The sequence below is a fragment of the Choloepus didactylus genome, chromosome 2 (genome assembly GCF_015220235.1).
Source record: "Choloepus didactylus isolate mChoDid1 chromosome 2, mChoDid1.pri, whole genome shotgun sequence".
Lineage (NCBI taxonomy): Eukaryota > Metazoa > Chordata > Mammalia > Pilosa > Megalonychidae > Choloepus > Choloepus didactylus.
The window spans coordinates 13,573,005-13,596,436 of record NC_051308.1 but is presented as its reverse complement, the minus strand read 5'-3'; the positions used below and the strand labels follow the sequence as shown (position 1 = coordinate 13,596,436).

Below are 23,432 nucleotides of genomic sequence, written 5' to 3'. Positions count from 1 at the left end.
AGATAGGCAGGACGTCTTAACTCCAGAGCTTTCTGTGGCACCATTTGAGGTCTTTGTGGTGGCTGCATCAAAGTTGAACTCCTTCTTCTGCCCAGTCTTGTTTGGATCCTTAAATCATTCCCCAGTAAGCTTCTTGCATGCAAATCTCCATCTCAAGAGTCTGTATTCTGGGAACCTGACCTAAGGCAGTGATCACTGAATATTTTTTTGAATGATAGGTGACAGATTTGGGAATCTGGATGCCTCATTATATTTCATTCAGCTGCCAAGTTCTTACTTACTACGTATCTTGTCCTAGATTAGAACACTGTGGAGCTGAAATGGAAAACAGGGATTCTTAAGAATGTTAAATCTAACTTGGGAGCTAAGAAGTCTGACACAAATGGAATAGGACTGTAAAAGATAGTTGTTTAGTTAATAGCAAATTTTATTTACAAAAGAAGCACTCATAATCGTACATGCTTTAAGTTGAATCAGATTTTCTTTTAGGAGCAATGGCCAAGTTTTTATAGAATCACACTTTTCCCCCATATACCCAGCATATTTAGCTTTCTATGAATGATATATAGGTACAGCATAAAACAAGGCAAATGCAGATAAATAAAACAAGGCAAATACATCAATCACTATACCTAACTTAATTAAATTTATTTATGAGGTCTTCAGGAAAAGGATTGCCTACAGCAGGGGATAGGGCTCTGTGACCACAAGAAAATAGCTGCATTATCTCTGTGTCAGGAGCTGTTCTTATTAAGGGAGACTGGGTATTATCAAGAACCAGGGGTATGTAATATATGCCAAGAATAATGGAAAACATGTAGATTGTGCTCACCATGTGTAAGTCAGGTACTCATTTAATTCTTATATTAGTCAGCTTTTGCTGTGTAACAAATGGCCGTAAAATCTCAGAGGCACAGAGTAGTAAATATTCTCATGTCATTAGTAGGGCCACAAGTTGGCTGATGTGGCTCCATCAGGCTGCAGATCTCTGGGCTGGCTGGGGAAGCTCCTGTCCACGTGTTCATTCTCAGGCCCAGGGGCTTTCTGAGGCATGTTCTCATGAAAGAGGTTGGAAGTTCCTGGGGTGAGAAACAGAAACTTGCAATGCTTCATAAGGTCTAAGGTTTGAAATTTGCACTTGTCACTTCTGCCCACATTTCACTGATTACATGGCCAAGTTTAACAACAAAAGGGCAGGGAAGTGTACACCTCCCATGGAGGTGGAGGAGGGAAGGAAGTGAATATTTGGGGAACAATAATCCAAAATACCACAATCCCTGTAAACCCTCTATGACATAGGCATGCTTACTCTCACCATCTCCAGATTATAGAGGGGAAAATTGAGGTACAATGAGGTCAAGTAACCTGCCTAAGACCACATTGTTAATTAGAATAGAGATAGGATTTGCATTAGGCTGTCTCAGCTCTAGAGCCTGTGCTCTTAACCACTGAAGAAGGAGTGTGATGCCAGGTGAAGAAAAGAACTGGCCTGGGAGATACAGCTTATATTCTGTTTTAAATGTCATAACAAATATCATGGATGGGGTTGTCAGAAATGTAAATATGGATCACAGTAAATATGGATTAAGGGCTGGCAGCATAGAATTGAGTGCTAAGTAGTGTGGCATTGATTCTCAGTAGAGCTGTAGTTTAGAGCATGGGAGTTCAATTGTTTTAGTAAGGGCAGGCTAAGAGCTCTAACAAACATCCCCAAATCTCAGTGGCTTCACAAAATAAAAACTTCTTTCTAGTTTATTTCTTAGTCCAATTTGTGTTTACGTGAATGTGTGCACACGTTGTGTGCTCCAGGCAGAGACCCAGTCTCCTTCCATCTAGCACTCTGCATTTCCCTGGGCTTCTGTGTCTTTCCCTGGATATGCATATTCTATGGATAGGTAGTGAGGGAAGAGAGTGAGAGGGAGAATGGTCCAGGAGACTTTTGATTGGCCGGACCTGAAAGCATTGCATATCACTTCTGCCCACATTCCATTCATCAGAGATCCCACGGCCCCACAAACCACAAGGAAGCTGGGAAATATAACTCAGCTTTATGTCCAAGAGGAAAATAAAAATGGGATTTGGGGAACACATACCACTGTCTCCCACAGTCCACCCTTCTGGTCATGAAATATCTGTTTCATTCTTTTTCCCACACTCAGTTCCTCTCCAAAAGAAACAAACCCTAATCCCATCAAGTCTCTGCATCCAGCCCAAGTACCAGATTCAGCTGACATGCAGTCTTCTCCATCAGTCTAGACGTGGCTGCTTGTGGTCTAACACAACATGTATTAAAATGATGCATTATGTCCTCCTGCCTCACAGGCCCCCTCCCTACTGAATATACAATGGTGGAACAAGACCAGGATAACCATAGCAAAGCACGATTTGCAAAATTGAAGAGTGGAAGGCACATGCCATGGGACCATAGGACTTTTGGACTCCTGTTTTGCAGACTCTCCTCCCCCATCCCCACCTCCTTGATTAGGCCATTGCATTAATTTTTGCTGCATAACAAAGTGCCCCGAAATGTAGCAGCTTAAAGCAATAGATACTTATTATCTGGTAGTTGCTATGGGTCAGAAAACTGGGGGTGGCTTAACTGTGTGATTCCGGCTCAGAGTTTCTCATGAGTTTGTAGTCAAGAGGGCAGCCAGCACTCCAGTCATCTGAAGGCTTGGCTGAGGCTGGAGGAAGGGCTTCTCAAGCAGAGTAACTCACACAGCTGCAGGATGAAGGCCTCAGTTCCTCACCTGAGGTTGGCAGGAAGTCTCAGGTGCTCACCCTATGGATCTTTCCATCAACTGTTTCAAGTATTCTCATGACATGGCAGCTGGCTTCCCAGAGTAAGTGGTCTAAGAGAGGAAGAAGTCACAGTGCCTTTTAAATCCTAATTTCAGGAGTCATACATTGTCCTTCATCTCTTTCTATGTGTTATAATGTCTAGAATATGTTTCAGACATATTTGGAAACCATCCCAGCCATGACTCTGTCTTCTGACCTAACTCCCTTGTCTATTGTCCCTGTAAAAGTGTTAGTAACTACACCCAGAGTTGTATCCTTGACATAATTCTCATGTCTTTTTTATTTATTTTTTCTTCCTTGTCCTCATTTCTCTTTCTTTCTCAACTTTTTGGTGATCTCCTTGAGATTATCTGAGACAATTATTAGTAAAGCCATACCCTTGATCTGACTATTGGTTGAGGGTTGAGTTATTTCATTCAGCTGAAAAGTTTTACTGGGCCTTGTAACTAAAAGTCTTTTTTAAAAAGCTTATCTCTTATTGCCTTTGATTTAGAAACAGTTGGCTTTTCCTACCCTTCAAACCCCCAAATTTCTGGACTTTTCACATTCCCTTTCATTCTGCTTACTTGCTGGCCAGTTCTTTCCTGACCTCTTATCTTTCTGTGTGCCTTGTCAAAAAAAGCCAAAGTAGCCACCTGATTCTTTCCAGTTATTTTCCCTAGAGGCCCCCGCTCAGTAGGCAAATGGTCTGCCTTTGAAGTTTAAGCAGGTGATAGTTTTACCAAATGCTTTGCCACTGCACAGCATGGGTTACCATCTCTCCAGTCTCCTTTGCCGGTTTCCTCACGGCCTGACACACGCTCCTAAGCCACTATTGTATATTTATGATTTTTTTATGGTGGAAACTTGTTTCAGGGTTCCAATGACCATATTAATCATGGTTTGGTCAGCAAAACAGAAACCACTCTGAGTTTAGTAGAAAAGGATTAGTATAGGAAATTTTATGCTTAAAAAGTTGTTGGAGGGATAGAAGAACAGAGATGAGGAAGAAGAGAGGAATAGTGCTTTATCCTTCTCTTCCACCTTTTATATATGATCTGCCAATACTTCTCAATGGCGGAAGCTACCCCAGAACCTTCCTCAAAAGAGAATGTAAGAAATGCAGTTTCCAGGCTTCCAGCTCCTGTGATATGGGAAATATTAGAGGGTGAGGATAGTATTGACTATTGATAGACAGTAGAAGGAAAAGGGCAGCATCCTGGAAGAATTAATACTTAAGTCTGGAAGCAGAGATAGGATTCAGATACATAAGGAGAATAGATGATGCCTTTGCAAGTGAGTGGAAAAATATGACCAAGTCATATATGCTATAATTTGCCCAGTCGTTTCTGGCCCAAAGGCACTCAGTAAGTGTGTGACAAGTGAATGAATATAGATGGGGCCACATATGGTTTATCCATGGAAGGAGACATCTGAACAGGAAGAAATGAGCACACCGGGGATGACACGGACATATTGCCAATTCACATAGTGTTTTATACTTTTCAAAATAAGTTCACAAACATTATCTTTGATTCTTCCAAAGGACTGGTAGGGTGGGGTAAGTTTATCTGTGAGTTTGAAAACACCCATAAGAATTGTGGTTTGATGTTGAAAAGAACAACTAACATTTACTGGGCTGTTATTCTGTGCAAGGCTCTTTACATATTCTACCTTGTGTGATAGATTGAATCATGTCCCCCCAGGTTCTAGCCCCCAGTTCTGTGGTGTGAACTCATTAGCAGATAGGATCTTCGAACACCCCCTTAAGACGAGGCCAAACTGAAGCAGGGTGGCCTTAATGCAGCATGACAGGAGTCCTTATAAGAGATCGTTACCTGACAGTTACCTGAGTGACTGTGATCGTGGTTCCCTCTGCTTGCTAGGCCTCCCTGTATTTGTGCCTAAGAGTCTCCTCCTGAATGCCTCTTTGTTGCTCAGATGTGGCCCTCTCTCTCTGGCTAAGCCAACTTGAAAGGTGAAATCACTGCCCTCCCCCCTACGTGGGATCAGACACCCAGGGGAGTGAATCTCCCTGGCAACGTGGAATATGACTCCCAGGGAGGAATGTAGACCTGGCACCGTGGGACGGAGAACATCTTCTTGACCAAAAGGGGGATGTGAAAGGAAATGAAATAAGCTTCAGTGGCAGAGAGATTCCAAAAGGAGCCGAGAGGTCACTCTGGTGGGCACTCTTATGCACACTTTAGACAACCCTTTTTAGGTTCTAAAGAATTGGGGTAGCTGGTGGTGGATACCTGAAACTATCAAACTACAACCCAGAACCCATGAATCTCGAAGACAGTTGTATAAAAATGTAGCTTATGAGGGGTGACAATGGGATTGGGAAAGCCATAAGGACCAAACACCACTTTGTCTAGTTTATGGATGGATGTGTAGAAAAGTAGGGGAGGGAAACAGACAGACAAAGGTACCCAGTGTTCTTTTTTACTTCAATTGCTCTTTTTCACTCTAATTATTATTCTTGTTATTTTTGTGTGTGTGCTAATGAAGGTGTCAGGGATTGATTTAGGTGATGAATGTACAACTATGTAATGGTACTGTAAACAATCGAAAGTACAATTTGTTTTGTATGAAAAAAAAAAAAAAAAAAATAAGGCTTTATTTTGACACTTAAAAATTGCAAGCTACCCAGAATACATGAATGCCCTGGGAAATTAATCTAATTAGATTTTAGAATATGGGTGTGAAGTCTTCTGGAATTAGTGTTTATAATGAAATACTTGTTTCCTGTTTTAGTAATGTACAATCATACTGGCTTGCACCTAGTGATGTATCTGGTTTAAAAATTTAAAAAACGTACAGGGCCAAATATTTTATTGGAGAGTTTGTTGGAAGTATACAAGATTTTAATGTTGATTGGTCATGCTTTTCCAATTGGGACTGACTTTTAACTCATAACCTCATCCTATTTGTAAAATACTATGTTTAATTTATGTAAAGCCTAACCTCAATTGTCAAATACTAGAAATAGACTCAAAAAATTTAAATAGATGAAACTTCCATTTTCTTGTTGCTAAAGTTATAATACCTATTTACCTTTAAACTGTAACACCACATAAGTTATAGGGTAGAATTTTTAAAAAATTAGAACATACTACTCTAGTAATTTAAGTTAGGTTTTTAACAAGAATTAGTGCTTAGAATAACATCTGTGATTTCTGATTATACAGTTTAGCAGTTACAGTTTCCATTTGTACTTTTCTACTCTCTTTGTATGGTTTTCAAAAAAGAAATACCTATGACTGCCTAAACTCTATTGTTCTTGTAATATTTTTGCATGCATCATGGCCTATTGCCTTAAAAACTGTTAACTCATCATCATCACCACCATATATTGAGTGCTTACCACATCCCAGGTACTCTGCAAAATGTTTTACATCCATCATCTCATTTATTCTTACTAGGATTCAGTGAGGTAAGTACCATTTATGCCAGCACCTGGAAAGATGATGTTGCGATGAAGTTAAGAATGCAAAAAGTTGACTCTGGAGTAACACCTGTGAAAGAAAAAGGGAGGAATTGGGATTGGGCAGAGGGAGCCGTCAGAACATAACGCAACCCTGACAGTCTCTGTCAGCCCAAGGAGGACTTCCACAGCAAAGATTACCCATTCACGGAGTCTTGTAGTTGGCAGCAATGCAAGGCCCTTGTACTGCTGCCTTGAGCATTCATTGGCCAAGGGCCTCCCCAAGAAGAGCAACTTTGGCTACCAACTCAGCTCAAAACATGAGTTCCTGGTAACTACCCTCATTGCGGCTAGGCCATGAGTCCTTTCTTGAAGGAGGTATCCAAGTAATTGACGGTTGGCCACATGATTAATATCCCTTTTTAAGAGAAGTTGATGCTCGGAAAGGTAAAATAATTTGCTGAAAATCGCAAAGTAGGAAGCAGGGATTCAATCCCAGGTTTTGGGACTCACTTAGAGCCCTTCTGCCTCACCCCCCCCCCAAGTTGATACCTTTTTTAAGTTTATTATTTATTGTTTGAACTTTTATTGTAGAAAGTTTCAAACACACCTGAAGTACAGAAAATAATGTTATTATCCCCATGTACTCATCACCCGGCTTCAAGAATTATCAACATTTTGTCATTCTTGTTTCATCTATCTGTCCACACATATTTTTTAGAGTCCTTGTTTTCACCACCATACATTGTAAAGCTACACTGCTGCCTCACTTTCTGGAAGAATCACACATAAATCCAAAATTCTTCCCTTGCCTTTAAAATACGGAAACAGAAGAGAACCAACATTTATTAGTGCGTAATGCACTTTTATTAGGGGATTTAAATAAATCCTTTCATAATCTAACAAGGACCCTGTAATTTAATAGGAATCTCCATTTTATAGATGAGTGTCAGAGAAGTGAAGTTACTTAATAGACTCATACAAATAGTGAGTGCTAGAGCTAGGATTTAAATACAGCTATTTTGTTGTTTGTTGTTTCTGACACTAAACATGCCCATGGTGATTGGAAAAAAACAAACTGCATTTTCTGTGTTAGTAGCTCACAATCTCCTTTATTCCCGTAAGTCATATTTCCCATCACTGATGTAGGTTTTTCTTTCTAAAACAGTTGTTGTTACTCATATTGAGAATCCACAACTCACAGTGCTAGTGCTACACATTGAGCAGGAACGAAACAGTCAGGAATGAAGTGTAGTCCTCTAGCATGTGTTTCATGAATGTCTGGTGATCCCTTCATTCTTTCAAATCCAAAGTGATTTTTTTTTCTTTTCTAATTTATAAGAAATTAATTTCTAATTAGTAAGAGTAATATCAAGTTTCTGATTTTATCTCTAACAAAAGTATGTCTTGGTGAATAGTATTTTTAATTGGATTGAGGAAGAGCGAAATGAATAGAGACCACTTTGGGGATGCTTTAGATGTCATAGGCAGGACTTTCAAAGTTTTGTTTCTCAAAGAACAGGAAACTGAACATTTTTTTCTCTTATCTATGGCAAAAGAAAACTTGGCACCTTTAAAGAAAGGTATTCCCCTTGTACTTCTGTTGGCATAGCCAAAACTGAGGGTGGGTCCCTGAAATGTATTAAAAAGCAGACAGATTCTTGGGAGAAGTGATGTAGGTGCTTCCAGTGGAGTGAGGCAGCACTGGGGGCTCAGCCGGGGTTGCAGCACTTGCCTAATCTAACATTTATTAGTATTGGATGAGTCCTGTATCTCTGTTTGTTTTCCTGATGGTATGACGACACTTGCTTTCCTTTTCACAAAGATGAGTGCTTGTTTGAAAACTGCTTTGAGAATTCAAATGTTATATTAACTAACTAAAAAAGGAGGGACTTTTTGTTTGTTGTTAACAGGTTCAGAAGTCCTCTTTTCTACATGTTAGCAAGACCACAACATCTTCATTGAATGTTTAATGGAAACGTCTCCTAAATTCTTGAAATCAAAATGTAATACTTTATAGTTTAGATATTTTCCTGAAGAGTATTTGCCAAACCTGAAATTCTTCAGACATTTTACACAGTCTTACAAATTATACTGAATTGCTGTCTGGATCTTATAGGGAAGGATATATTTGTTCCTTCTTTTTTTCTTTTCATCTTTCCTTTTTACATTTTTTACCTTGTATGTGTAACATACATGCCTATATGTTTTATATACTGAGGGTAGCCCATTTATAAATGAAGAGCACATTGTATTCAGTAGGTTATAATGGGGCTTGTCCATTATGGTTCATTAACTGTACCAGTATGTATATAAATATTTTGGGGAAACACCTGTATACATTTTTGCCAACGGTTAAACAATACTATTTACCAGAAAATAAACTTTTTCTTAAAGAGCCAGCATTTAAAATTTAAACATAAATAAATATATATATTCATTCTATGTCAAGAAAAGAAAATGTACTTTATTGTGACTTCAACTATATTTCTTATACCTTACCTTTTTATTTAATTATCTGAGTTGGATAATTGCTGAGAAAAAAAAACTGTGGAATACGCCAGTAAACATTATTTTCAAACAGAAGTACTCATCCAAATAATGTTTTTTCCCCCTTTGAATTAATTTTAGACATATCTGGGATCCTTTTGGGGGATCAGAGTTTGTCAAAAAAGATAAAACACCTAAGTAGAAAAAAATCATAATTAGAAATCAAGCCAAGACTCTCAATCCAAATACATTATCAACTGCTGGTAAGGAAATTATAATTTCTATTTGAGATGACAGAGAATTTTCTCTGCTTATTGTCATATTACAACTGAAAAAGGCTTCCTGTTAGAAATGCCTTCCAATGAAACCAAGATTTATTGAAAATATTTAGTATTACATGAATATAGTATTACATGAATCTACCTAATCTAGCTTCTTAGCATCAATTTTTAAAATATCTTTAATTTTTTGCTTCTTTAATACAACTAAGAAAATAGTGCCTCCTAATTAATTTCTTCAAGCAGTGCTAAAAATAGGAAAATATAAAAGCTTTTGTTTTGTTTGGAATTTTGTTTGCAGTTCTGATTGTGCTGTTTGTAAATTAGTCAGTCTGCTGGTTTTTAAAACGTAGCTGCCACTTAAGTAACAAATATTATAAAGGTACTGTGAATTATTACTTGGTCACAGAGGTATTTTTTAACATAATTACATTTCTACAAACGCAGGTTGAATTGTAAATAATTGTGAAAATAATTTTAGGGTTATGTTAATTTTTCTACAAATTGCAAGATTTATAAATTATATTTGAAATTATACATGTTGATATCTAATGATAAATTTACTTAAAATAAATTGGCCCCTCATTCAAAAAAAAAAAAAAAAAAAAGTTGTTGGAGGGATAGAAGAACAGAGATGAGGAAGAAGAGAGGAATAGTGCTTTATCCTTCTCTTCCACCTTTTATATATGATCTGCCAATACTTCTCAATGGCGGAAGCTACCCCAGAACCTTCCTCAAAAGAGAATGTAAGAAATGCAGTTTCCAGGCTTCCAGCTCCTGTGATATGGGAAATATTAGAGGGTGAGGATAGTATTGACTATTGATAGACAGTAGAAGGAAAAGGGCAGCATCCTGGAAGAATTAATACTTAAGTCTGGAAGCAGAGATAGGATTCAGATACATAAGGAGAATAGATGATGCCTTTGCAAGTGAGTGGAAAAATATGACCAAGTCATATATGCTATAATTTGCCCAGTCGTTTCTGGCCCAAAGGCACTCAGTAAGTGTGTGACAAGTGAATGAATATAGATGGGGCCACATATGGTTTATCCATGGAAGGAGACATCTGAACAGGAAGAAATGAGCACACCGGGGATGACACGGACATATTGCCAATTCACATAGTGTTTTATACTTTTCAAAATAAGTTCACAAACATTATCTTTGATTCTTCCAAAGGACTGGTAGGGTGGGGTAAGTTTATCTGTGAGTTTGAAAACACCCATAAGAATTGTGGTTTGATGTTGAAAAGAACAACTAACATTTACTGGGCTGTTATTCTGTGCAAGGCTCTTTACATATTCTACCTTGTGTGATAGATTGAATCATGTCCCCCCAGGTTCTAGCCCCCAGTTCTGTGGTGTGAACTCATTAGCAGATAGGATCTTCGAACACCCCCTTAAGACGAGGCCAAACTGAAGCAGGGTGGCCTTAATGCAGCATGACAGGAGTCCTTATAAGAGATCGTTACCTGACAGTTACCTGAGTGACTGTGATCGTGGTTCCCTCTGCTTGATCTCAGCTTTCAAATCCATAAAAAGAGGGGGTTTGATTAGTGTCGGGAGGCAAACTATGGCTAGTGGGCCAGATCTGGCTTGCTGCCTGTTTTTGTAAATAATGATTTTACTGGAGGGCACAGCCACGTTCATTCATTTGCCTATTGCCTATGGCTGCTTTTGTTCTACAAGGGCGGAACTGAGTCTCTGCAGTGGAGACTTTCTGGTCTGCAAAGCATAAATATTTAATCTCTGGCCCTTTACAGGAAAAGTTTGCTGACCCCTAAACTAAAGGATCTAGAAGGGCTCTTCCAGGTTTGTAGTCTGGGATTGTAATATCAGCTCTTAAACTCCTGACCTTACTGGTAGTTCATTTGCTGCAATTATTATTTGTATGCAACCCCCTTCCGGAAGTTCCCTTGCAGTTTGTGCAATGGGGTGTGACCCAAGGTGTTGATGGGCATCCTTGTTGCCCACAGCACATGACAACTGGATGGGTCATGAGATAGGAGGGAAAACCACTGAACCAACTCCTCTGTTCTGTCTCCCAGGAACAGCCACCTGACACCATGTACTCTCTCCTTTCCCACATGTTTGAAGTATGACCCTAGGGTAGAATAGCAGGTGTTGACAAATGCCCATTTAGCATATTTCCTGCCGTTGAAAGGTGCAGGGAATGGAGGCCCCTGGGTTGGGGGCAACGGCTCCTAACCTCCTCGTGATTCTGCTGAGGCTGAGATGGCAGTGGAAATGTGCCAGGCTGGAGGGCAGCGGAGCTGAGGTGGGTGCCCTGCCAGGCCCATCCTGGTTGGCACTGACCAGTTCAGTTATGTGGCTCTGTCCTCAGTGGAGGAAGCAAGGTGTGGCCTGAGAGGCTAAAAAGTGGACTGTCCGGTTTTGCAGGTGCCTCTGGCCTACAAGGTTAGTTTCTGATCAGCTCACCTGTGAAATGAGTCGCTCAGGTAAACCCAGAGGCTCCCCCATGGTGACGCCCTGCATGTCCAATTGGTGACTGTTCTCTGATGACTCCTCTTGCATATTTAGTCTCTCCGTGTTAATTCCTGAGATTAGAAGCTTTCATACATTTTTGAAGAGGACCCATAGTAAGAAATGCATTTTACCAGTATCTATCTATCCAAAAAATTGAATAGAGAATGCCACATAACTCATTCTATGAGGTCAACATCACCCTAATACCAAAATCAGATAAAGGTATTATAAGAAGAGATAATTACAAACCAATTTGTCTTATGAATACAGATGCAAAAATCCTCAACAAAATACTTGCAAATCAAATCCAACTGCATATCAAAAGAATTATATACATGATCTAGTGGGTTTAATCCCAGGTATGCAAGTGTGGTTCAACGTAAGAAAATCAATTAGTGTAATACACCACATCCACAAAATGAAGGGAAAAAAAACACATTATCATCTCAATGGGCACAGAAAAGGCATTTGACAAAATTTAGCATCCTTTCTTGATAAAAGCACTTAGAAAAATAGAAGTAGAAGGAGACTTCCTCAACATGATAAAGGGCATAAATGAAAAACCCACAGCTAACATCATACTCAATGGTGAAAGACTAAAAGCTTTCCCTCTAAAATCTAAAACAAGACAATGATGCCCATTGTCATCACTGTAATTCAAAGAGGAAAGTCCAATCCTCCCATACCCCTAATCACCCCCCTCCACTGTTGATGCTAGTATTGGTATAGTACATTTGTTACTGTTTATGAAAGAATGTTTAAATACTATGAACTGTAGTATATAGCTTGCAATAGGTATGCATTTTTTTCCTATATGCCCCTGTATTGTTAACTTCTAGCTGTCAACCTGAGTCTTTTGATTGGAGAGTTTAATCCATTAAAATGGAGTGTTATTACTGTAAAGGCAATACTTACTTCAAACATTTTGTGCTTTGGGTTTTATATGTAATATGTTTTTTTGGTCTCTCTTTTCCTTCTAGCAACCTCATTTTCTGTACAGTTGATCTTTTGTGTTGTATCTGCCTGATCCCTTTCTTATTTCTTTTTTTCTGTATGTTTTTAAAAATACTTTCTTAGTGGTTACCTTGGGGTTTATATTACACAGCCTGCTTCTATAACCTACTAATTTGAAAAAATACCAACTTAGCTTCAATAGCATACATGTTCTCTGCTCCTATAACCTCTCTTTCCCCTCTTTATGTTGTTTTTGTCCCACTTTATAATTTGCATGTCTGTTATCAGGAAGTATGCCTTTTACTTGTTCAATTGTATTCTGACTCTTATATGAATTAAAGAGTAGAGTTGTATTTTGAGGATAGTCTAATTTGCCTTAGTCCTAACCAGATTGGCTTCATTCGTATCTCTAATTGAAGTCTCATCTCTTTTTCAGCTTTTTAAACAGTTGCTGTATGGAGTAATGCTGACTTTCAAAGCTGCAAAATTCTAGCTCAAGTCTCAGGTGTCATGCAGATATCCAAAGTTCCAGGGAATGACCAGGTAATACACAAAGAAACCAGCATCTCAGAATTTAGAAGTAACCATGACAACTCAGGAATATGTGTGACTGTTATAAGAGCTTACAATCTAGGAACCTTTGCGATAAGCCTTCTCAATTCTCAGAGTTGGCACATTAAATTTATTTCATATTAGTGAGGCATGATCATATTGGTCTTTTTGTTTCTGGCTTATTTCACTCAACATACTGTCCTCTAGGTTCCTTCACCTAGTTGCATGCCTCCCAACTTCATTCCTTCTTGCAGCCACTCAATATTCCATTGTATGCGTACATCAGTCAATGTACCCTTAGGCCACCTCCATCAACTGCAAATCATAAATACTGCTGCCATAAACACTAGTGTGCAAATGTCCATTTGTGTCCCTGCTCTCAGTTCTTCCAAGTATGTAACTAATAATTGGGTTGCAGGATCACGTGACAACCCTATACTTGGCTTCATGTGGAACCACCACACTGCCCTCCAGATGGGTGCACCATTCTACTTCCCTACCAACAGTGAATGGGTGTATCTCTCTCCCCACATTTTCTCCAGCACTTGTATCTTTCTGTTTATTTTTTAAACAGTTTTATTCACACACCATGCAATGCATCCTAAGTAAACAATCAATGGTTCCTGGTATAATCACATAGCTATGCATTCACTACCACAATCTATATGAGGACATTTCCATTTAGTTTTGTTTTGAGATCTCAGCCGTTCCACCCATTCCAGTCTGGTGTATGATGTGTCTGATCACTAATGTCCCCCAACAAGTTGCTCCAGACAGTTCTTGGCTATTTACTGGTTGCTCTAGAGGACTAACTAAATTCCACATCACCCTATGCCACCGTTTTCCCCGCCTCTACATGGATGAGTTTTTTTTGACATTGAACTGTTCTTGAGTTCCTGAGATGAATCCTAAGTGATTATATGTTTTTTCTTAACACACTGTTAAATTCAGTTAGATTATGTAACATGGGTATTATCTAGTCCTTGATATTTTGGCAGAACTTATCTATGAAACCATCTGGGCCTGGAGCCCCAAGTTTTGATGTGCAGTGATGTCATTCTCAGTTCAATACTAAGTATTTTGCTATTTCCTGTAGTTTTCTTTTAAATCTAGTGTTAGTTTTCTTTTAAATCTATTACCATGTTAATTGTTTTCCAGGTATATGGGATTTTAAAAAGATATTCGTTTGATACTGATTTCTAATTTTATTGTTATATAGTCAGAGAATATATGGGATTGATTCCTTGGGATCCATTGAGACTTCTTTTGTAGTTTAGAACATGGTCAATTTTTATAAACATTCTGTGTGTCCTTGAAGAGAATGTATTTCTGCTTTGTTAGGTGTTCTCTTTATATATCTAGTATATAGTTTCTCTACCTATCTATCTATCTAATCTCGATCTTAACGTGGGAGTTTGATGTTGTCGTGTACCCAAGAAAAGGTCATGTTCTTTCAACCCATTCCCATGGGTATAGACCTATTATGGGTGGGGCCTATTGGTTAGTTTATTTCAATAGAGATGTGACTCATCTCATTCAAGGTGAGTCTTAATCCTTTTACTAGAGTCCTTTATAAAATGATAAAACACATACAGAAGCTATGAGAGATGAAATTTGAGAGAAACTCACAGAAAAATTCCCAGAGAAGTTTAGAGAATAAGCTGCAGATGGAGAAACCAGAAGCTGAAGCAAGAAAACCTGAAAGAGAAGTACCAGCAGATGTCGCCATTTGCCTTCCCATGTGACTGAGGAGCCCAATCTCGCAGGCAATGGGTCTTCAAAGAAGGTATCGTATTGTTGATGCCTTGAGTTGGGACTTATTCATGGCCTAAGAACTGCAAATTGTAAGATAATAAATCCCCATTGTAAAAGCCAACCCATTTCTGGTATATTGCATTCCGGCAGCTTTACCAAACCGAAACACTTACTGTAAATCTTGACTCATCCTTTTTGTCTGCTTGACCCATTAGTATTTGAGAAAGACACGTTAAAATCTCCACCTATAGTTGTTGACTTATTAATCTTTCCATATAGATCTGTTAGTTGTTGCTGCATGTATTTTGAGGTTATATTGTTTTGGGTTTAGGTGATTTTATCTTTTGGCTCTATTATTCTTTTCACCAGTAATCTGATGATCCTTTTTGCCTTAAATTCTATTTTATTAAATATTCAGATTGTCACCCCAGATTTTGATTCAGATTTCCAACCTTTATTTTCATCCTTTTTCTGTCTCTTTTACTTATTATTCCCCAATCATTGTGTGTTATAGGTTAGAATGTCTACATAGTGGATTTTCTGTAAATGGAGCATGCTTTGATGGTATCCATGCAATAGCAGCCCATGCACTCTCTCTGAGGGCTTACCTGCCCTGGGCTTTCTGTCTTTCCCCATGCTTTCATAACACTTTCAGGTGGCATGGCTTTCAGAGGTCACACAAGGAACCAAAAGTGCATGGGGAGCCCCTCAGCTGTTGGCCTCCCACGCCAGAGGAAACTGCACATAGCTGGAGCTTTCATAACTTCCACACAGACCCTAGTAAATGTTTACCTACAGCAGGAACCCCATCCTAAATGAAAGGGGCTGGGGAGGAGGCAGGGAGGCTCAGTGAGGGATGAGCCCAGGTGATGTTGCTGAGATGACTTCATAGTGATTAGAATTGTGTGCTGCTCACTTGCTTTCATTCCTCTCCCTCCCCCCACATCATGCATTGAGAGTTGGCCCAAAGCCCTTGCTCCCTCAGCTCTGACTGAGATTTTTGGGTTTAGTGTCTGTCAAGTTTCAAAATAGAGGTAATAAAGCAAGGTCACCCTTGTGTCTGCAGTGGGAGCTTGCAGAGAAATGGTCAATATATTAGCCACAGTTGGCAACTAAAGAGAAGCAGTGTGGATAATCAGAGAGGAAAGATTACCTTCCGAGAGTAGAGGCTTATAATTTTTTTTTTAGGTTCATTAAATTTATTTTAAAAATCATAAAATGTTTCTTACAAAAGAGCATTACACCCTCCTCACACCCCAGAGGCTCATGGACCCATGGCAGGCAGGGAGAGGGGGAACATCTCATCTGCTGGGTGTCCTTGAGTGGACTCCCCGCCTAACTGCTCAAGGCCCATGTTGCAGCCCCAGGGCAGGCAGTTCCCAGTGCACATGAAGATTAAAGCAGAAATAAATGAGCTGGAGAACAAAAATCTAATAGAATAAATAAAACCAAAAGTTGGTTCTTTGAGAAGATCAACAAGGTTGACAGACCCTTAGCTAGACTGACAAAGTCAAAAAGAGAGAAGACCCAAATAATCAGAATCAGAAGCGAGAAGGGGATAATCACTACAGATCCCAAAGAAATAAAAAAAAAAATCATAAGAGGATACTATGAACAACTGTATGCCAACAAGCTAGACAATTTAGAGGAAATGGACGATTTCCTGGAAACACATGAACAACCTAGACCGACCCAAGAAGAAATAGAAGACCTCAACAAACCAATCATAAGCAGAGAGATACAATCAGTCATCAAAAATCTACCTACAAATAAAAGCCCAGGGCCAGATGGCTTCACAGGGGAATTTTACCAAACCTTCCAAATACAATTGATAGCATTCCTGCTCAAACTCTTTCAAAAAATTGAAGAAAGAGGAATACTACCTACTTCATTTTATGAAGCTAATATCACTCTGATACCAGAACAAGATAAAGATACTACAAAAAAGGAAAACTATAGGCCAATCTCCCTAATGAATATAGATGCACAAATCCTAAACAAAATACTTGCAAATCAAATCCCAAGGCACATAAAAGAATTATACACCACTACCAAGTGGGGTTCATTCCTGGCATGCAAGGGTGGTTCAACTTAAGAAAATCAGTTAATGTAATATCAAACATAAACAAATCGAAAGGGAAAATTAAATAATCATCTCAATAGACACTGAAAAAGCATTTGACAAAATTCAACATCCCTTTTTGATAAAAACACTTCAAAAGGTAGGAATTGAAGGATCCTTCCTCAATATGATAAAAGGCATATATGAAAAACCCACAGCCAGCATAGTTCTTAGAGGTGAGAGGCTGAAAGCCTTCCCCCTAAGATCGGGAGCAAGACAAGCATGCCCACAGTGACCCCTATTATTCAACATTGTGCCAGAATTTCTAGCCAGAGCAATTTGCCAAGACAAAGAAATAAAAGGTATCCAAACTGGAAAGGAAGAAGTAAAACTGTCATCATTTGCAGATGCTATGGTCTTACATTTAGAAAATCCTGAGAATGTGACAACAAAGCTACTTGAGCTAATAAACAAATTCAGCAGAGTGGCAGAATATAAGATTAATGCACATAAGTCAGTAATGTTCCTATACACTAGTAATGTCCTAACTGAAGAGGCAATAAAAAAAATAATTCCATTCACAATAGCAACTAAAAAATCAAATACCTAGGAATACATTTAACCAAGGACATTAAAAGACCTCTACACAGAAGACTACAGAGAATTGCTAAAAGAAATAAAAAGGGACCTAAATAGGTGGAAAAATATTCCATGCTCATGGATAGGAAGACTAAACATTGTTAAGATGTCAGTTCTACCCAAACTGATCTACAGATTCAACACAATTCTAATCAAAATTCCAACAACCTACTTTGCAGACTTGGAAAAATGAGTTGTCAAATTTATTTGGAAGAGAAAGGAGCCTCAAATTGCCAAAAATATCCTAAAAAAGAAGAACAAAGTGGGAGAAGTTCCACTTTCAGATTTTGAAGACTACTATAAAGCTACAGTGGTCAAAACAGCATGGTATTGGCACAAAGACAGACATATTGATCAATGGACTAGAACTGAGAGTTCAGAAATAGCCATCCAGATCTATAGTCAACTGATGTTTAATAAGGCCTGCAAATCCACAGAACTGGGACAGAACAGTCTCTTCAACAAATGGGGCTAGGAGAACTGGATATCCATATCAAAAAGAATGAAAGAGGACCCTTACTTCACACCGTATACAAAAATTAACTCAAAGTGGACCAAAGACCTCAGTATAAGATACAGCACATAACGTGGAATATGACTCCCGGGGAGGAATGTAGACCTGGCATCGTGGGACGGAGAACATCTTCTTGACCAAAAGGGGGATGTGAAAGGAAATGAAATAAGCTTCAGTGGCAGAGAGATTCCAAAAGGAGCCGAGAGGTCACTCTGGTGGGCACTCTTACGCACACTTTAGACAACCCTTTTTAGGTTCTAAAGAATTGGGATAGCTGGTGGTGGATACCTGAAACTATCAAACTACAACCCAGAACCCATGAATCTCGAAGACAGTTGTATAAAAATGTAGCTTATGAGGGGTGACAATGGGATTGGGAAAGCCATAAGGACCACACTCCACTTTGTCTAGTTTATGGATGGATGAGTAGAAAAATAGGGGAAGGAAACAAACAGACAAAGGTACCCAGTGTTCTTTTTTACTTCAATTGCTCTTTTTCACTTTAATTATTATTCTTGCTATTTTTGTGTGTGTGCTAATGAAGGTGTCAGGGATTGATTTGGGTGATGAATGTACAACTATGTAATGGTACTGTGAACAATCGAATATATGATTTGTTTTGTATGACTGCATGATATGTGAATATATCTCAATAAAATGAAGATAAAAAAAAAGAGACAGCACTATAAAACTCTTAGAAGATAATATGGGGAAACATCTTCAGGACTTAGTAATAGGAGGTAGCTTCTTAAGACCTTATACCCAAAGCTCAGGTAATAAAAGAACAAAATAGATAAATAGGAGCTTGTCAAAATCAAAAGCTTTGGTGCTTCAAAAAACTTTGTCAAAAAGGTGAAGGGGCAGCTAACTCAATGGGAGAAGATATTTGGAAACCATATATCTGATAAGAGACTGATATCCTGCATATATAAAGAAATCCTACAACTCAACAGTAGTACAAACAGTCCAATTATAAAATGGGCAAAAGAAATGAAAAGGTACTTTTCTGAAGAGGGAATACAAATGGCTAAAAAACACATGAAAAAATGTTTATCTTCAGTAGCTACTAGGGAAATGCAAATCAAAACCACAATGAGATACCATCTTGTACCAATAAAATGGCTGCCATTTAACAAACAGGAAATGATAAATGCTGGAAAGGATGTGGAGAAATTGGAACTCTTATTCATGGCTGTTGGGAATGTATAGCCACTGTGGAAGACAGTTTGGTGGTTTCTCAGAAAACTAAATATTGAATTAACCTATGATCTGGCTATTCCACTTCTCGGTATATACCCAGAAGATTTGAAAGCAGTGACACGAACAGACATCTGTACACTGATGTTCATAGCAGCACTGTTCACAATTGCCAAGAGATGGAAACAATCCAAGTGTCCTTCAGCAGACAAGAGGATAAATAAAATGTGGTACATACACATGATTATACAGCAGTAATAGGCAACAAGGTTCTGAAACATATGGCAACACTGATGAACCCTGAAGACATAATGTGAAATAAGTCAGACACAAAAGGAGAGCTATTATATGTTACCTCTTCTATGAACTCCCTACACAATGTAAAATCAATGTCTTATAATTTAGAATATTGGGAACCTAGTGATAGAAGCTAGTGAGGGGGAATGATAATCTAATATGTTCAGATACGTTAATGATAGTAAATTCAGACATGGGAATCGATAGGGGTGATGATTGTTAATGAGATTATAAGTATCAGAGTTGTATTGAAGGTGAATAGGATTGAAAGGATTGTTTAAAGGCATTTGTCCCACAGATCATCACTACAAATATAGATAGGTACTTGTTTGATATACTTCTAAGGTATGACACTAGCACAAAGAGTTGAAAACAAAAGGGTATATGGGAAAATCTACCTATTGCATACTAGGGACTATAATTAATAGGAATACCATACTAATACTACACAAATACTAGGGACAAATAATAAAGGGCTGAAGAGCTATGAGGCATGCCAAAAAAAAAAAAAAAAAGGAAGTAGAAAGAGCATTACATTCTGCACACTGCTCTGAATAGATGCCAGGGATGTGTGGACTTTTGCACTCTTCCTCTCTGTCCACCTTCCACCCCAAATATTACAGTGACCACAAAGAAAGGTGTTCACAGTATGTACATGGTTGGGGGGATCTCTTTTTACCACCCAAAATGAACAAAAAATGAAATTCACTCACTCTGCTGCTGTTTCAAATTTCGATGTTAGTTTGTGCACACCATCCCCACTTCTATCCTGTTTTTAAGCAATTAAAATATCTGGTTAACAGCAAAGATTTCACTATACTTCAAATGCAGAGCACCTATGAAACAGAAAAATGTTGGTTTTTAAACAGAAGCAGATTAAAAAAAAAATAGATGCAGGACTCCTTCAGTTCTTCACTAGTCTTAGAAAAACTTTCCGGAGTACTACTTCACACTATAAAACAAAACAAAACAAAACAAAATAAAACAAAACCTTGCATCAGAATCCTTCAACATCTGCATACTGCTTCACACTGTTCTGCAGCAAATACTGTGCATTCTGTATCTGGTTCTGTGTTCTTGTCATGGTAATGATCTGATATTTAGATCCTTCTAAAGCCTCATCAACTTTGATTGAAGCTCCTCGCTCATGACAGTTTTATTTAATCCACTGACCACCTTTCCCAATAATAGATCTGCCCAAATCTTTGGGAGTAGTTACTTGTGTAATAATAACGGGTCCACTGAAATCACCATTTGAGCCACGATCCCCTGCACAGGAATAATCATATCCAGAACCACTCTGTGGTTCATAAGCCATCTGCAATTCTGATGGGCTTGCAGAGTCACAAGTTTCATCAGCACTGAAACCAACCATTCCAGCATAACAGTCTCCAGGTCTTCCTCTTCTGTCACAAGCTATTAGATCTCCTGCTCTAGATGGTGGTGTTGGTGGAAGAGGAAGATTCTGAGCTCTGCTGCCACTCTGGCCACCTCATCCAGGAGACATTATATCATCATATCATCATAATCTCTTCTACATGGAGGCATTGGATGCTGTTCTGGTTTGCTAAAGCTGCCATTATACAAAACAACAGAAATGGATTGGCTTTTATAGAGGGGGTTTATTTGGTTGCAAATTTGCAGTTCTAAGGCCAGAAAAACATCCAAAGTAAGGCATCAACCGGAAGATAGAATGGCTGATGGCATCCAGAACACCTCTGTCAGCTGGGAAGACATGTGGCTGGCATAGGCTGTTCCTGGGTTGCATTTCAAAATGGCATTCTCCAAAATGTCTCTGAGCTTGTCTCTCTTAGCCTCTTCAGCTCCTGTGCATCTATTCATCTGGGGGTCCTTTCTTAATTTCTCTGGAGCAAACTCTGGACTAGCATCTCAAAGTGTCAGCAAGTATCTCTTAGGGCATTTTGCCCTCTCTGCTCTCTGTGTGAGGTCCCTTTAAAGGACCCCAGTGATCTAATCAAGACATACCCTGAATGGGTGGGGTCAAATCTCCATGGAAACATTCAATCAAGAGGTCACACTCTAATCAAAAAGATCAATAATGCTGCCCCTACAAGATTGGATTAAAACATGGCTTTTTCGGGGAACATAATATATACAAACTGGCACAGATGCCCACCCCAATCAAGAGGACTTCTGTCAAAACCATCTCTTCCCCATATGGGAAATCCCATGGGACATCCACAGTGGTCATCAACACATCGTTGTAAAACCACCGCAATCAGTTTCATTATAAAAATTGTGATCATAAGGCTGTGCACATCCTTTGATGGGAGGCTGAGATCTAAGATCAAGGATGATCTTTAGGCACTCTACAACCCAATCAGGCCTTCCTCCAATAAGGGCGACTCTGTCAGTGGAAGGAGGACAGCATTCCTGGAAAAGCTTGATTGCTGTCTGAGTGTTCTCTTGAAGTTCTTTGATTTCTGCACCTTTGACCCCAATAATTCCTGCTGCCAGAATCTGATGAATCAACAGTCTCAACTGGGCAGTTGAAATTGCTTCCTTTATGGTGTTGGTAATTTAAGGATTCCACAGCATCGTATTCGAGCTGGAGCTGGCTGGTGGCAGTGATGGCAACTACAGGCCCTTTTCCAAGGTAGGGACAATTTTCTTCAAAATTTCTCCAATCACTTCAATATCAGCACTGACACTCAAAACGTGTTCGGGGCCACTGCTGTGTGGGACTGAAACACAGGCGTTGTAGTCTGTTGGGAGAGCCTTAATGTTCTTGTCTCCTTTTCCAATCACTGCCCCAGGATTCTTGCTCTGAAGCAGAATGCGAAGCTCAACCATCTCATCAGTGTTTCTGGATTTTTAAAATGCATGTTCCTCTTCTGTATCTTCTGCAGGCTGTTGAGCAAATTCAACATTGGTTTCCGTGTTGAGGAAGCTTTCCTCTGGCATTTCAGTTTCCATTTTCTTATATTAAATGGACACACCAGTCTATAGGCTGTGAATGAGCAGAAGACCAGAAAGAAGTGAAGTTGGTGTGAAATGAAGCAGGATAATGGCGTCTGTGGTGCTTTTTGCCTGGAGTGCCCTCCTCCTTTCCCTAGAGGCTTATTTTAAGACATGGCAGGAGAGACGTGGGAATAGGAAAAGTGAGAGAATGAAAACACAGCCCATTCCTCTGTTCTCTTGTTCCTGCACTTCCTCCTGGAGGTTGTTCATGTTGCCTTTAAATCCAGAAGCACCTGGATGTTCCCTAAATGAGTTCAGCATATGGGAAGGCGGAGCAACCCTGCGCCTGATTTCCCCGCCTTCCCTCCCCTGCATACCCCCTAGGCCTGAAGCTAACAAGCTTTGACAATTTGTTTGCAGATCACGTGAGAGTCACTACTGTTCAGTCCCTCTGGGCTGAGAGCAGGACTTGAGCCAATAGCTGGCCTGAGTGGATGGAAGGATGGATGGATGGAAGGATGGATGGATGAATGGATGGATAGATGGATGGACGGATGGATGGATGGGAAGCCTGCTTTGAGCTTCATGCTCCTTCAGATGGAAAGGGCATCCCTGCCCCCTTCCTAATGGTACAGAACCCACAGGGCTGTGCATTTGATCGCTCCCTCCCCAACACACACCCACAGTTGATCCCAAATGCTTTGCTTCTAGTCTGACAAGAACAGTTGGATGCTGTATTATTGCTTTGTAAAATAAAGTACAGGAAAAAGAGATGAAAGTAAAAACTGCTATAGTCTTACCACTCAAAGATGATATTGTTGCTATTTTAGAGCATTTCTTTGTAGTTTCTTTCTTTGTTCTTTCTGCAAAACAAACTGCACATTTTTGTTTATATTCCATATTTGATTTTACGTTCTGATTTTTTTTTTACTTAATACTGTATTTTAAGCTAATATAAAATTCATGGTTGCAGTGGGAAATGTAGAAATACAGAAAATTATACAAAAAAAAAAAAACCCAAATAAGTCCAATCCACTCATTCAGAGATAACATTATTAACATTTAATCACATTTA

The 23,432-nt window shown here is 39.1% G+C and overlaps 1 pseudogene; it reads right to left on the bottom strand.

Moving 5' to 3' along the window:
- Positions 1-20,432: 20,432 nt before the first annotated feature.
- Positions 20,433-22,372, bottom strand: LOC119515172 (annotated as a pseudogene).
- Between the last annotated feature and the right edge of the window lie 1,060 nt (positions 22,373-23,432).